The following is a 6,697-nucleotide window of genomic DNA, read 5'->3' as shown; positions in this document are numbered from 1 at the left end:
GAGAGGGCTGCACAGGCCGCTGTGGTACACTGACTTACAATCAAATCAAGAAGCGATCGGTAAATCGTGTGCGCACGAACAGTCATGGGTTTAATCGTGGCGAAACTTTGGAGCTTTTTCTGTAATCAAGGTAAGCATAGAGTTCAAACCGGTTTCTTTATCGGTTCATCGTTCCAACACTGTGTGTGTTGCGGTATACGGGTTCTCATCAGCCGCAGTTAGGTAGCTAGCTAACGCAGGCTAACCTGTGTGGCATCGCCTTAGTGTGCAAACCAATTAAACATTGTTTAAATAGGCTTAACATGTGTGTTGGAATATATTTCATTTTTCTTTAGTCAGAACTAATAAATGTTGACAGAGTAGCGTTTAACACAAACAGCTGTTTGCGAAAATATAGCTGCATCTATCTGATCATTTAAACCGAGAACAGTTCATTTATTTCTGTCCTTTCTGTGTAACTGTGTACTATTAATTGGTGTTTACACCACAGAAGTGGTGAACGATATATCGCGTATCGTGATACACGAACACATTGTGAAGATGCACGTGTATCGCGATATTGCCTTTTATTCACATTTACCATTTAAATATATAAAGTATGTAGCCATGTAAATTTTATGTCTATTAAGTAACTCTCTGTGTTGGTATGGACTTCCTTTGGGTACTCTGGTTACTCATGCCAGTAGGTGTAATAGTTAACCTATTTGCTCCTAGGTGTGTGAGAAAAAGCAAATGTGTGCTGCTCAGTGATAGGTTGGCATACTTATCCAATAGGTTTGGGACTGAGGCTTGTTGGCATACTTATCCAGTCTAGTACTTCGCAGTCCAGTTACTTTTAAATAGTCATTAGTATAGTAACATTTGGTTTGGGACTGAGCCTTGCTGGCATACTTATCCAGTCTAGTACTATGGTATGGTATCTAGTCCAGTAGTATGGTGACATTCGGTTTGGGACTGAGTCTTGTTGGCATACTTATCCAGTCTAGTACTATGGTATGGTATCTAGTCCAGTAGTATGGTAACATTTGGTTTGGGACTGAGCCTTGTTGGCATACTTATCCAGTCTAGTACTATGGTATGGTATCTAGTCCAGTAGTATGGCAACATTCGGTTTGGGACTGAGCCTTGTTGGCATACTTATCCAGTCTAGTACTATAGAATGGTATCTAGTCCAGTAGTATGGTAACATTTGGTTTGGGACTGAGCCTTGTTGGCATACTTATCCAGTCTAGTACTATGGTATGGTATCTAGTCCAGTAGTATGGTAACATTCGGTTTGGGACTGTGTCTTGTTGGCATACTTATCCAGTCTAGTACTATGGTATGGTATCTAGTCCAGTAGTATGGCAACATTCGGTTTGGGACTGAGCCTTGTTGGCATACTTATCCAGTCTAGTACTATGGTATGGTATCTAGTCCAGTAGTATGGTAACATTCGGTTTGGGACTGTGTCTTGTTGGCATACTTATCCAGTCTAGTACTATGGTATGGTATCTAGTCCAGTAGTATGGTAACATTCGGTTTGGGACTGAGTCTTGTTGGCATACTTATCCAGTCTAGTACTATGGTATGGTATCTAGTCCAGTAGTATGGTAACATTCGGTTTGGGACTGAGCCTTGTTGGCATACTTATCCAGTCTAGTACTATAGAATGGTATCTAGTCCAGTAGTATGGTAACATTCGGTTTGGGACTGTGTCTTGTTGGCATACTTATCCAGTCTAGTACTATGGTATGGTATCTAGTCCAGTAGTATGGTAACATTCGGTTTGGGACTGAGTCTTGTTGGCATACTTTTCCAGTCTAGTACTATGGTATGGTATCTAGTCCAGTAGTATTGTAACATTCAGTTTGGAACTGAGTCTTTTTGGCATACTTATCCAGTCTAGTACTTCGCAGTCCAGTTACTTTTAAATAGTCATTAGTATGGTAACATTCGGTTTGGGACTGAGCCTTGTTGGCATACTTATCCAGTCTAGTACTATGGTATGGTATCTAGTCCAGTAGTATGGTAACATTCGGTTTGGGACTGTGTCTTGTTGGCATACTTTTCCAGTCTAATACTATAGAATGGTATCTAGTCCAGTAGTATGGTAACATTCGGTTTGGGACTGAGTCTTGTTGGCATACTTTTCCAGTCTAGTACTATGGTATGGTATCTAGTCCAGTAGTATGGTAACATTCAGTTTGGGACTGAGTCTTTTTGGCATACTTATCCAGTCTAGTACTTCGCAGTCCAGTTACTTTTAAATAGTCATTAGTATGGTAACATTCGGTTTGGGACTGAGTCTTGTTGGCATACTTTTCCAGTCTAATACTATAGAATGGTATCTAGTCCAGTAGTATGGTAACATTCGGTTTGGGACTGAGTCTTGTTGGCATACTTTTCCAGTCTAGTACTATGGTATGGTATCTAGTCCAGTAGTATGGTAACATTCAGTTTGGGACTGAGTCTTTTTGGCATACTTATCCAGTCTAGTACTTCGCAGTCCAGTTACTTTTAAATAGTCATTAGTATGGTAACATTCGGTTTGGGACTGAGCCTTGTTGGCATACTTATCCAGTCTAGTACTCTAGAATGGTATCTAGTCCAGTAGTATGGTAACATTCGGTTTGGGACTGGGCCATGTTGGCATACTTATCCAGTCTAGTACTATAGAATGGTATCTAGTCCAGTAGTATGGTAACATTCGGTTTGGGACTGGGCCATGTTGGCATACTTTTCCAGTCTAGTACTATAGAATGGTATCTAGTCCAGTAGTATGGTAACATTCGGTTTGGGACTGAGTCTTGTTGGCATACTTTTCCAGTCTAGTACTATGGTATGGTATCTAGTCCAGTAGTATGGTAACATTCGGTTTGGGACTGAGCCTTGTTGGCATACTTATCCAGTCTAGTACTATGGTATGGTATCTAGTCCAGTAGTATGGTAACATTCGGTTTGGGACTGAGCCTTGTTGGCATACTTATCCAATCTAGTATTTCGCAGTCCAGTTACTTTTAAATAGTCATTAGTATAGTAACATTCGGTTTGGGACTGAGCCTCTGGTTTGAGAAAAGTCTTTAGGATGCCGATTGTATCTGTAGTAAACTTCAAAGTCCTTTACTGGTGTTTGGATGGTCGTGTTATTACTTTGTAAATAAAGTCAACCACTACTACTCTGTTTACCCCTCTACAAGGGTGGCACGGTGGCTAAGTGGGTAGCACTGTCACCTCACAGCAAGAAGGTCCTAGGTTCGATCCCCAGGTGGGGCCGTCTGGGTCCTTCCTGTGTGAAGTTTGCACGTACTCCCCGTGTCCGCGTGGGTTTCCTCCGGGTGCTCCGGTTTCCTCCCACAGTCCAAAGACATGCAAGTGAGGTGAATTGGAGATACTAAATTGTCCAAGACTGTTTTCGATATAACCTTGTGAAGAGATGAACCTTGTGTAATGAGTAATTACCATTACTGTCATGAATGTAACCAAAGTGTAAAACTTGACGTTAAAATCCTAATAAACAAACAAACGTCTCCACAACCTTGTTCAATAGATGATAAAGAACCTCCTACTTAATCTTGAAGATCAATCAGGTCTCTGTGCATCCTTCATTTTAAATTCTGTTTATGCATTTTTCCCTTTTTTCTACCAATCTGGTTATATCCACTTACCTGGTTGTATCTCCTCTATTGCTGCAGACCCCTACCCTGATCGAGGAGGGTCGTACCTAACACAAGTTCCTTTACACATGTGTGCAGTATCCAACAACTCCTTTTCACCTGCATGAGGCATCACACAGGGATTAGTATCGCAAACATGGTCACACACTGATCTCCATTATTCCCCATCATTCCCCAGCAGTGGTCATAATTGCAGAAGCAATGAGGAATTTCTTCGGCTTGCCCTCCCTTAGACATAGCCAGTCATGTCAGTGTAGGCAGCTGGTCGGCTGATAACAATGAATAGATTAAAATTTTATAAACATTTCTGAGAAGCCATAGCACAAACTTTGCTACCCCAACACCTGACCATATCAGTAGTTCTGAGAAAAGTCTATACTGTTAACCTTTTGGCACATTTCCCCCCAGTGATACAGGCAGTGGTACCTAGATATTAATTAATTATGTGTAGGTTATATTAAAATCAGTCTATCAGTGTCTTGAAGTACTTAATGATTAAAATGAAAGCAATGGATAAAAATGAATCTAAATGTCAGTTTTGATATTCATAACATTTATAATATAAGAAGACTTATAACAGTTTTACAAAACTAGGTTCATTTTTTAGATTCATTAAAACTGTCTGTTTCCTTTTCCTGAACAAAGATGAAGATATATGAAGAAAGACGATGATTATTTAGAGTAGGATTGATTTATTAAATTAATGGATAGGCTACGGTTGGCTGACTAGATGCATTTACATTTTCGGCATTTAGCAGACGCCTTTATCCAAAGAGATTTACAGTAGTGACAGTATACAATGTGAGCAATTGAGGGTTAAGGGCCTTGGTCAAGGGCCCAACAGCTGCAACCTGGCAATGGTGGGGCTTGAACCAGTGACCTTCTGATTACTAGTCCAGGACCTTAACCACTAGGCTACAACTGCCCTGCATTGATAGAAAGTTTACCAGGAGCACAAAGTTGTGATTGTGTCTGAGTTACCAGATTTTATTCATAATTGGCCAGTAAATGAGTAACTTCATGCACTGCTAATCACCAATACCTGTCTGTAAACCAGAAAAAAACTGCTTCTTACTGGCCTTTCCTGGCAAAAAAATCCCTTTGGTTATTATATTTTTAACGATACAAATAAAAACGAGAGAATCCTGGAATTCCCAAGCAGTTCAATGGCTCTTGTTCTAGAAACAATTTGGGTATTTGCTAAAAGCCTTCTAGCCCTCATGTGTGCGTGCTTACTTCTGTATTCATAGGTTTTATATGACATGGCTTTTTGATAGGGTATATTTGATTTCCCTACTTTATTGTTCTATAGTAATGTTAAACAGGTTTGTTTTGGGGAGCAGACAATGCTTTATAAAATGTTCCTCTCTGCTTAAAAAAGTAGTTTATTTATATGGCATGGAAAATGCAAGCTGAGTATTACCTTAAATCATTTTACCAACTCATTTTGTAAAATACAATGTCAATCCACTACTATAAAATCATTACAAATTTTAACAGGATTAAAAATCATATTTTTATTGACAGTATACACCGATCAGCCATAACATTAAAACCACCTCCTTGTTTCTACACTCACTGTCCATTTTATCAGCTCCACTTACCATATAGAAGCACTTTGTAGTTCTACAATCACTGACTGTAGTCCATCTGTTTCTCTACATACTTTTTAGCCTGCTTTCACCCTGTTATTTAATGGTCAGGACCCCCAAAGGACCACTACAGAGCAGGTACTATTTAGGTGGTGGATCATTCTCAGCACTGCAGTGACACTGACATGGTGGTGGTGTGTTAGTGTGTGTTGTGCTGGTATGAGTGCATCAGACACAGCAATGCTGCTGGAGTTTTTAAACACCTCACTGTCACTGCTGGACTGAGAATAGTCCACCAACCAAAAACATCCAGCCAACAGTGCCCTGTGACCACTGATGAAGGTCTAGAAGATGACCAACTCAAACAGCAGCAATAGATGAGCGATCGTCTCTGACTTTACATCTACAAGGTGGACCAACTAGGTAGGAGTGTCTAATAGAGTGGACAGTGAGTGGACACGGTATTTAAAAACTCCAGCAGCGCTGCTGTGTCTGATCTACTCATACCAGCACAACACACACTAACACACCACCACCCTGTTAGTGTCACTGCAGTGCTGAGAATGATCCACCACCTAAATAATACCTGGTCTGTGGTAGTCCTGTGGGGGTCCTGACCATTGAATAACAGTGAAAGCAGGCTAAAAAGGTATGTAGAGAAACAGATGGACTACAGTCAGTAATTGTAGAACTACAAAGTGCTTTTATATGGTAAGTGGAGCTGATAAAATGGACAGTGAGTGTAGAAACAAGGAGGTGGTTTTAATGTTATGGCTGATCAGTGTATAATCACCTATATCACTTATATAAAACTCCTAAACAAAAAAACCCAAACAGAAGTCATGGCAGAAATGTCCAATAATAGGTCTTTGTTAATAATTCATTGGTGAGCCACAAACCAGTAACTTCTTATTAATGTGCTGGTAATTAGATCAAAGGCTTAAAAACAGGTTACTAGTATAGGACATGCAGGACAGAAGTAAGAACTAAGTTCAAGACAATCATGTCTGCATCAAATCAGAGTAAAGGTTGATGTCAAGTTCTTTCCTGTACATATCTGAAAGGTGAAAAGGCCATGGTGCTCCACCCACCCCCCTCCCCAACAGTTCTTTTGTGTTTTAGAATAGACGCCAGGCTTTCTTGACTCAAAGGATGTGACAGAAGGCCTGATGCCGTGGCTGACCGGGCATACAAAACAAGCACTAGGAAGGCGTTTTCTGGCCATATTGTCTTCCTATGACGTTATTCTTCGCAGCGTGAGCAGCCGGTGCTCTCGTCAGACTAGGCAGCTGTAAGGGTTGCCCTTTGACCACAAAGTTTTACCATTATGTTATATTTTTCAATGGTGGAAAGCTTTAAATTGTAACTAGTTCTACTATGGATTTTAGGTCATGTTAAAGTTTCAGGCACTTTTCATAATATATGGTGTTGCAGAGCTCAAGGAAAAAC

At 40.3% G+C, this 6,697-nt stretch overlaps 1 protein-coding gene across 1 annotated transcript in view; it reads left to right on the top strand.

Moving 5' to 3' along the window:
- Positions 1–106: 106 nt before the first annotated feature.
- Positions 107–6,697, top strand: part of arl8 (ADP-ribosylation factor-like 8) — a 34,291-nt gene continuing 27,700 nt past the window's right edge. The window contains exon 1 of the mRNA XM_062993092.1: positions 107–130. The gene's annotated coding sequence lies outside the window, so the exon portion shown is untranslated. The remainder of the gene's footprint in view (positions 131–6,697) is intronic.

Source organism: Trichomycterus rosablanca, chromosome 4 (assembly GCF_030014385.1).
Source record: "Trichomycterus rosablanca isolate fTriRos1 chromosome 4, fTriRos1.hap1, whole genome shotgun sequence".
Lineage (NCBI taxonomy): Eukaryota > Metazoa > Chordata > Actinopteri > Siluriformes > Trichomycteridae > Trichomycterus > Trichomycterus rosablanca.
This window is presented reverse-complemented; position numbering and strand designations above follow the sequence as displayed.